The following is a 10,360-nucleotide window of genomic DNA, read 5'->3' as shown; positions in this document are numbered from 1 at the left end:
ACGAGTTTTCTCATCTCGTGACGACTTCAGGTCGTAAATTTCAATTCTCACCGGAATTCGGTGGGGCGCTTCTGGCGCAGTAGGAGAGACGAAAAATGGACATACCTTTTATTCTGTGAGATTTTAGATGACGGAGGTGAGAGGTGGATAGTGCTTCATCGGATTTATGGCGTTGTGCTTTCCACTAACATGAGAGCTTTTCGTGCTGATAATGTGTTGTAAAATCGACTATGTGTGTACAGTGGAATAAATAAAACAAGACACAAAATTTACGAGGTTCCTCTACAGTCAGTGTGACTGGAGTACGTCCTCGGGCAGCAGTGATGCTTTCATTATAATTTGGAATAATAGGAGTACAAAGATAACTCTATGTATTCTCTTTTCTCCTCTTCCTCTCTTTCTTTTTCTGCTCTATCTTCGAAGCATACGGAGTGCTCTATTTATAGAGCAACTCCAAGCACACATCTTTGACAAATGATCTCCACATATCAATATTTTGCCAAGGTTTTCAACCCTTTGGCAACGTTTTCAATGTTGTGGCAGGTATTCAATACTGTGGGCATTCATTACCCACTAGTATTTTCAACAATATTCCCGTTGTAGAGTATTCCTCAGATCCTGCTGGAGCATGCATTTGGTCAGTTAGGTTTGGAAGATTCCTATATTCTGGTCCAATCTGACTTTTTCTTCCGTGCTCCCTTCTATATGGACAAGGATTGACTACCCTTCTAGTTTCGGTGCTTTTCCGTGTCTTTCTGTTTGTGTGATCACGGTTAAGTCACATCTACATTTTATATTATTATTCATTTTTATCTTATTATCTCTATAAAAAAAACAATATAAAATGTTAACGTAGTTTAACCGTGATCACACAAAACAGGAGGGCACGGGAGAACACCGAAACTAGGAGGGCAGACGATCATTATCCATTCTATATAGCAGGCGGGTCTGCCCCGCTACCTGGCCATGAGTCGTTGAGAAAGTGACCCCTTAATTTCATGACATTTTTATCTTCATCAAGACTAATAATACAATAAAAAGTACCGCTTGTGCAAGAAACAACACTCTCTGTTTGAGTCCCGTTTGTGCATGAGTCTAGATTTCCCGTATAAGTTTCTTAAATAATAGTTGACAGTTTAGTCTTTCTCCCTCTCTCTAAGACTACCCTTGGGGATAAAGTTTAAAAATTTAAGCTAGAAAATTTGTGTCATAACTCAGAAATAGTTTTTCTCTTCCAACACTTATGACTTAAAATTTTAGCTCAAGATTATTAAATAATAATTTTAGGTTGGTAATTTTTTTGAAAATAAAATTTATCTAGATTATCCTAATAGCATAACATGTCACACGTATTATAAAAATGTACTCATTTTATGGCCTAAGAGTCTCTACACCAAAATTGAGCTATAATGGTGTGCGATATATAGCATAAAAATATGTGAGTTTTTATCATGGTTGGTCTCTGAAATTGGGCATTCTAATCAAAATGGTCTCTAAAATAGAAAATTTATCATGTTAGTTCCTAAAAATGAATTCCGCAAATCAATTTGGTAATTGTATTGTCTTTCCATCAAAATTTATGTTAGTGTACTGATGCCAAATGAGTGGGGAACCCATCCGATCATTTGGCACCATGTAGATTACTCATAAAAACCAATCTCTATAAGATTACCACATATATACATACTTGTTGTGTCAATATTTGGATATTGGACATAGTTTATCAGACCTACTAAAATTTTAGGTTCTAAACCTATCCCAACTTACTCTAACCCTTGGGGCCCAATATGAGTTTTTTATTTTATTTTATGTTTTTGGACACTAAGGGCTGGGTGTGACACCCCGTCCCGAAACTATCGAAACGCATAGGTGAAATGACCATTTTACCCCTAGTTTGTTTTATTATGTTTTTGGTTGTTTTATGTGGTGTTGGCCAAAGTTGGACCACACACACACACATCCACACTTACTTTCTCTCCCTCTCCCTCTGACTTTTCTCTCTCTCCCCCGAGTCCTCTATTCTTCTTCCTCTTCAAACAAAAACGTACGGACACCCACACAACCCTTCAAACCTGGACAGATCGATGGAACCAAGTGCACCATCAAGTTCCTGAGGCTGAGAGGAGTCTAATGGTACCATTTTCAGGTAAGAACCTCGACGTTTTCACGTCGATTTCACAAGGTCCGTTTTGGTCACTGTTCATGCAAGAGTAATTTATTGAGTTTTTGGACATTTGAAGCTTATAGTTGTGTTTGTGGGGTTCCCAGGAGCTTGGGAGTAGCTCGTTGGGCGAATTTGGACGTCAGAATCGTGGGTGGTGGAGTTGGCCGAGTTTTGAAGTTTTGGGCAGGTATAATCTTGAAATTTTAGGCCTTAAAACTTGTTGGAACTTATTCTACTAGCTTTAAGGTTGATTTTGGTGCAAGAAACGTGAAAAAAGGTGGAAAAACGAGCGAGATATGGCGAGTTGCAGGTTTTCCGGCGACGGCGCCGGCGAGGGGGTTGATCGGAGAAGAAGGAGGAATATTCCGTTAAGGTTTAACAGAATATTCCTAACGGCAGTGACGGCGTCAATTAGGTTTAACGGAATATTCCGTTGGGGTTAAGGGAATATTCCTGACGGCGTCACTTGACGCCGTCAGTGTGCATGGCACGTGGCCGCGCGTGGGGGCGCGTGGGTACGTGTCTGAGCTGGCGCGTGGGGGCGCGTGGCAAGTCCAAAAATTATTTTAAAAATATGGTTGTGATCGTGAGGTTGTGTAGATCACGTTGGTATATTCATTTGTCCATTTTGAGCAATGTATGAGAAGTTATTTTGAACGGACGGTTATGTGCTTTAAAGTTAACGTTTTTATAGTTAATTCGCATATAGGTGACACGTATCCCGAGGACGAGCGTGCACATTCGAGGCAGGGGGGCTACGACCCTTCCACATATCAGTGAGTGGGCTTTTGTTTTCCGTATACACCTATATACATATATATTCCCAGAAATTAGTATGAATGCTCTGTTTTATGCCATTCCTTTTTTATATGATTGATGGTTATGCATGATTAGTGGCATATACGTTTAAGTACATATCCATTTATGATTGCATTATATATGTTGGTGCTGTGGAGGCGTAGGTAAGTAGCCAGGTAAGCATTATTTAACGATTGCATTAAATAACGGTTAAAGATGCTTAGAGAGCTCATAACATGCACCCCCGATGTTAGTGCTCCCGCCCAGAGTAGGGCACAGTCCTTCACGTGTCGTTCACCTCCCGCACCACACGCTCAGCTTGAATCCAAGTTAGGTGCACAGTCCTGTCGTACAGACCACTATAGGTGGTTCCGACTCATCGGTGACCCGCGATTATTCGCACAGCCTTCACATGATCGTAGCACTAGAGCGTTTATATGTTTTACACCCAGGCCTGTCGTACAGACCACTTTAGGTGGTTCCGACTCGTGGGCAGGTTTAGTTATGGAAATTGAGATTTGAGCTCTAGATTCAGCCGTACAGGTCACTTAGGGGACTCCGGCTATCAGATGTTATGATATTGATGCGATTTATACCTGAGCACTTGCATGTTGTTATGAGGTTTCGTGATTGACTTACCCTTCAGCATGACTTGACATATCTACGCATATGTGTTTATTTTCTGGGAAGTATACAGGTTTTACGGCGAGGGGTTAAAATGTATTTTATGAATTGGTTTTCACAGAATTTGTTTTTGCCCACTCACGCTTTTGTTTTGCGCCCCTCCAGGTTCTAGTAGCTTAGCGGGTTTGGAGGTTTCCCCGGAGGACGTCCCGGCATTCTGACAGACACTCTCTACGTAGGGTCACCTTCGGGTGCACTTTTATTGTATCGTTTCTTTTGGACTACTGTAGGCTTAAAGCTCTGAATTCAGCGTCTTACTTTTGCTAGCACATACTTTATCACATTATATTTGCTAGTTTTAAATTATTCGTACTTTTATATTACGGTTTTTAGCTTCCGCACTGTGCACATGGCTACGTCACTTCCACGTGACGGCCAGCATGCCCTGATCTTGGTTGGGGTGTGTCAGTTTGGTATCAGAGCCTAGGTTTGGCAGTCCTGTGTCTTTTGTGAGTATTCTAATGGTTTTGGTGCCTTCTGTCAGAATTATGCCGCCTCGTCGGGAACCACGCCGTTCAGATGAGTCTAGTTTTCCCGATATCACTCAGCTGGGGGAAGCTATTGCTACTGCTATCCAGGCAGCTATCCGCCCTCCCCAGAGGACTCCTCTGGAAACTATGTACAATCTGAAATTGGATAAGTTCTACGGTCACGAGGGGCACGAGGGCGCAGAGCGCTGGTTAGAGCATATTGAGAAGACTTTCCGAGTACTGAATAATCAGGGGAATCTTTCTGTGGAGAGATGGGTCGAGATGACTTCATGGTTTCTGGGTACGGAGTCTGCATCCTGGTGGGAGCAGGAGCTTCGTAGTTTGACTCCAGCCGAGAAGACGGACTGGAATGTTTTCATTAGGCTATTAAGAGGAGATTTGTGCCCCCAGAGTATATCGATCGCAAGAAACAGGAATTCACCGAGTTGAAACAGCGGAAGATGTCTGCGAACGAGTATTATCGGAAGTTTACCGACTTATCTCGCTACCACCCTGAGATTGCTAGTAACCCAGCGGAGATGCTTCGTCGTTTTCGCATCGGCACTAAGAAGAAGTGGCGTTCGATGTCGACCTCCACTCATTGTGATACCTACCAGGAGTTCTACGAGGTTTTGCTGAGAGTTGAGGACTCTGAGAATATGACGAGCGAGAGTGATGAGAATGAGAAGAATGGTAATCAGAAAAAGGACGACAAAGGTAAAGGTCAGGCATCGCTCGGGCCCTGTCAGACTCAAAACTTCAAGAGGGGTGGTAATAGCTCTAGCTCTTCTAGTGGTGGTTTCAGTGCCACTGGTCAGGGACGAGGAGGTAGATTTACTAGTGGCGCTCGAGGCCAGAGGCAGGGGGACGGTGGTCGAGGTAGGGCCCCACTTTGTCGAAGGTGTAATAATCGGCACACTGGCGAGTGTAGGCGGGGCAGTAGTGGTTGTTTCACTTGCGGGCAGATAGGGCATCGAGCCGCGCAATGTCCCCAGAGTCAGCAGCAGAGACCGCAGCAGACTTTCCTGCCACCACCTGCCGCTATCCAGCAGATTCAAGGTCCTAGTGGTTACGGACAGGCAGGTCGGGGTGGTGCCTACCACTACCAGGGTGATGCTGTTCCCTATGCCCCGGGACAGTACCAGTATCCTCAGGACCCCTACTCCCAGGGTGGTTACCCTCAGTATTCGGGCGGCTATATGCCGTATCCTCCAGCTTCAGCCGGTGGTTCTCAATGGTATCAGGGAGGACAGTTTCAGTCAGGGGAGATTGCTACTAGCAGTGCAGGGTCTTCGAGACAGACCGGTCAGCCCAGTCAGGGGCGTGGTACGCAGGGTCGTGGTGCTCAGGCGAGCAGAGGTCGTGGAGGACGGCAGCAGGGCCAGGGGCGTATACACAACATTTCTCTGCAGGATGCTCAGAACAACCCGGATCTGATTATGGGTACGTTAAATATTCTTGGTTATTTTGCTAGAGTCTTAATTGATTGTGGAGCTACACATTCTGTGATTTCTCATACATTTGCTCAAGTGATGCAACCTCGCCCCACACCTCTAGGGTATGATTTAGAGTTCGCTATGCCTAGAGGGGAGAGATGTATTGTAGATCGTGTGTACCCAGGGTGTCCAGTGATAGTTGAGGGTGTGGTTATGCCAGCTGATCTTATCCCGTTAGATATTGTTGATTTCGATGTGATTTTGGGCGCGGATTGGTTGCACCCCAATCGTGCCAATATTGATTGTTATGGGAAGATAGTTACATTTCGTCGTCCTGGACTACCCGTGGTTACCTTTGTTGGTGAGCAGAGTAGGGTGAGACATGGTGTTATTTCGGCGTTACAAGCGAAAAAGTTGTTGACTAAGGGTTGTCAGGGGTACTTATCCCATGTGGTGTTGGATGAGGCTCCTCCTTGTAGTGTTGAGGACGTGAGGGTTGTCCGACACTTTCCGGATGTTTTTCCCGAGGATTTGCCTGGGTTACCACCAGATCGAGATTTGGAGTTCACTATCGAATTGCTTCCAGGTACTAATCCTATTTCTTTGACCCCTTATCGTATGGCACCTGCTGAATTAAGGGAATTAAAGGTGCAGTTGCAGGAATTGGTGGATAAAGGTTTCATTCAGCCTAGTACTTCGCCTTGGGGCGCTCCAGTTTTATTTGTGAGGAAGAAAGACGGAACTTTGAGGCTGTGTATCGATTACAGGCAATTGAATTGGGTGACGATTAAAAACCGTTATCCGTTGCCACGTATCGATGATTTATTCGATCAGCTTAGAGGTGCTTGTGTGTTCTCTAAGATTGAGTTGAGGTCTGGGTACTATCAGTTGAAGATTAATAGGGATGACGTTCCTAAGACGGCGTTCAGGACTCGTTATGGTCATTACGAGTTTCTGGTTATGCCGTTTGGGTTGACGAATGCACCGGCAGCTTTTACGGATTTAATGAACCGGGTGTTCCAGCCTTACTTGGATAGGTTCGTGATTGTTTTTATCGATGATATTCTGGTGTATTCTAAGTCGAAGGCGGAGCATGTTCGACATCTTACATTAGTGCTGAAAAGGTTGAGGGAACATCAATTATATGCTAAGTTTAGCAAGTGCCAGTTTTGGCTAAGCCAAGTAGCGTTTCTGGGGCATGTTATTTTTGCTCAGGGTATTCTGGTTGACCCTCAGAAGGTTGCGGCAGTGGAAAATTGGGAGCAACCGTGAACCGTCACCGAGGTGAGGAGTTTCCTTGGTTTGGCGGGGTATTATCGGAGATTTGTTAAGGATTTCTCGGTGATTGCCTTACCATTGACGAGACTAACGAGGAAAGATGTTAAATTTGAGTGGGATGATAGGTGTGAACAGAGTTTCCAGCAGTTGAAGCATTGTCTCACTCAAGCACCTGTTCTGGCACTCCCGGACGATAGTGGTGATTTTGAGGTTTATAGCGATGCTTCCTTGAATGGTCTGGGATGTGTGTTGATGCAGCATGGTAGGGTGATTGCTTATGCTTCACGTCAGTTGAAACCCCATGAGTTGAATTACCCTACTCATGATTTGGAGTTGGCTGCTATCATTTTTGCATTGAAGTTGTGGAGACATTACCTGTACGGAGAGAAGTGTAGGATCTTTGCTGATCATAAGAGTCTCCAATATCTTTTTACTCAGAAGGAACTTAATCTTCGTCAGCGGAGGTGGATGGAGTTGCTCAGCGATTACGACTGCACGATTGATTATCACCCTGGTCGTGCGAATGTAGTTGCTGATGCACTTAGTCGGAAGTCTCAAGGCCGCATTAATGCGTTGTATGCAAGCCGTATTCCTCTTTTGGCGGACTTGCGTGCTACAGGAGTGAGGTTAGAAGCAGAAGATCGAGATGTGGCTTTACTTGCTAATTTTCAAGTTAGGCCCATCTTAATCGGGTGCTGGCAGCCCAAGCAGCTGATGAGCAGACTCAAGAATTAATCCAAGCTCGAGAACAAGGTAGGAGGAGAGACCTCAGGGTACATGAATCGGATGGCATGTTGATGCAAGAGGGAAGAATGTACGTGCCAAATGTTGTGGATTTGAAGAAGGAAATTCTGGATGAAGCACATATCTCGGCTTACGCCATGCATCCAGGAGCTACTAAAATGTATCATACCATTCGACCATTTTATTATTGGCCGGGTATGAAGAGGGAGATAGCCGAGTATGTGAGTAGGTGTGCCATTTGTCAGCAGGTTAAGGCAGAAAGAAAGAAGCCGTTTGGATTGTTGCAGCCGCTTCCCGTTCCCGAGTGGAAATGGGAAAATATCACCATGGATTTTGTGTACAAGCTCCCGCGTACACATAACGGTTTTGATGGTATCTGGGTGATCGTTGATCGACTCACTAAGTCCACACATTTTATTCCAGTGAGAGATCCACACAACCCTTCAAACCAGTGAGAGATCCACATAACGGTTTTGATGGTATCTGGGTCCTCTTCAAACAAAAACGTACGGACACCCACACAACCCTTCAAACCTGGACAGATCGATGGAACCAAGTGCACCATCAAGTTCCTGAGGCTGAGAGGAGTCTAATGGTACCATTTTCAGGTAAGAACCTCGACGTTTTCACGTCGATTTCACAAGGTCCGTTTTGGTCACTGTTCATGCAAGAGTAATTTATTGAGTTTTTGGACATTTGAAGCTTATAGTTGTGTTTGTGGGGTTCCCAGGAGCTTGGGAGTAGCTCGTTGGGCGAATTTGGACGTCAGAATCGTGGGTGGTGGAGTTGGCCGAGTTTTGAAGTTTTGGGCAGGTATAATCTTGAAATTTTAGGCCTTAAAACTTGTTGGAACTTATTCTACTAGCTTTAAGGTTGATTTTGGTGCAAGAAACGTGAAAAAAGGTGGAAAAACGAGCGAGATATGGCGAGTTGCAGGTTTTCCGGCGACGGCGCCGGCGAGGGGGTTGATCGGAGAAGAAGGAGGAATATTCCGTTAAGGTTTAACAGAATATTCCTAACGGCAGTGACGGCGTCAGTTAGGTTTAACGGAATATTCCGTTGGGGTTAAGGGAATATTCCTGACGGCGTCACTTGACGCCGTCAGTGTGCATGGCACGTGGCCGCGCGTGGGGGCGCGTGGGTCCGTGTCTGAGCTGGCGCGTGGGGGCGCGTGGCAAGTCCAAAAATTATTTTAAAAATATGGTTGTGATCGTGAGGTTGTGTAGATCACGTTGGTATATTCATTTGTCCATTTTGAGCAATGTATGAGAAGTTATTTTGAACGGACGGTTATGTGCTTTAAAGTTAACGTTTTTATAGTTAATTCGCATATAGGTGACACGTATCCCGAGGACGAGCGTGCACATTCGAGGCAGGGGGGCTACGACCCTTCCACATATCAGTGAGTGGGCTTTTGTTTTCCGTATACACCTATATACATATATATTCCCAGAAATTAGTATGAATGCTCTGTTTTATGCCATTCCTTTTTTATATGATTGATGGTTATGCATGATTAGTGGCATATACGTTTAAGTACATATCCATTTATGATTGCATTATATATGTTGGTGCTGTGGAGGCGTAGGTAAGTAGCCAGGTAAGCATTATTTAACGATTGCATTAAATAACGGTTAGAGATGCTTAGAGAGCTCATAACCTGCACCCCCGGTGTTAGTGCTCCCGCCCAGAGTAGGGCACAGTCCTTCACGTGTCGTTCACCTCCCGCACCACACGCTCAGCTTGAATCCAAGTTAGGTGCACAGTCCTGTCGTACAGACCACTATAGGTGGTTCCGACTCGTCGGTGACCCGCGATTATTCGCACAGCCTTCACATGATCGTAGCACTAGAGCGTTTATATGTTTTACACCCAGGCCTGTCGTACAGACCACTTTAGGTGGTTTCGACTCGTGGGCAGGTTTAGTTATGGAAATTGAGATTTGAGCTCTAGATTCAGCCGTACAGGTCACTTAGGGGACTCCGGCTGTCAGATGTTATGATATTGATGCGATTTATACCTGAGCACTTGCATGTTGTTATGAGGTTTCGTGATTGACTTACCCTTCAGCATGACTTGACATATCTACGCATATGTGTTTATTTTCTGGGAAGTATACAGGTTTTACGGCGAGGGGTTAAAATGTATTTTATGAATTGGTTTTCACAGAATTTGTTTTTGCCCACTCACGCTTTTGTTTTGCGCCCTTCCAGGTTCTAGTAGCTTAGCGGGTTTGGTGGTTTCCCCGGAGGACGTCCTGGTATTCTGACAGACACTCTTTACGTAGGGTCACCTTCGGGTGCACTTTTATTGTATCGTTTCTTTTGGACTGCTGTAGGCTTAAAGCTCTGAATTCAGCGTCTTACTTTTGCTAGCACATACTTTATCACATTATATTTGCTAGTTTTAAATTATTCGTACTTTTATATTACGGTTTTTAGCTTCCGCACTGTGCACATGGCTACGTCACTTCCACGTGACGGCCAGCATGCCCTGATCTTGGTTGGGGTGTGTCACTGGGTGGGCTTAACCTTACAATGAGCTAGTAATAACGTGGTTCAAATTCGCCTTTGGCGAGAATTGAACCTAAGACCTCTTACTTATAAGTGAATAGGAATACCACTAAACCGTAATACTAAGTGGCACAAATATGAAATTTAACCCAAACTCTTTTTTGGGGCAAATTTAGGCCAGAATTCCCCTTGAATTAGTGGGCGGCTGACCCAATATATATGTGTATTTTTTTTGTTTTATATTTATAAATTCATTGAATCCAATGGCTAAGA

Source organism: the organism of the source record quoted next, unplaced genomic scaffold (genome assembly GCF_019419815.1).
Source record: "Pyrus x bretschneideri cultivar Hongxiangsu unplaced genomic scaffold, Pyrus_bretschneideri_v1 Contig7, whole genome shotgun sequence".
In the NCBI taxonomy this organism is placed as follows: domain Eukaryota; kingdom Viridiplantae; phylum Streptophyta; class Magnoliopsida; order Rosales; family Rosaceae; genus Pyrus; species Pyrus x bretschneideri.
The sequence above is the reverse complement of the archived record's forward strand: the minus strand, read 5'-3'. Positions refer to the sequence as shown.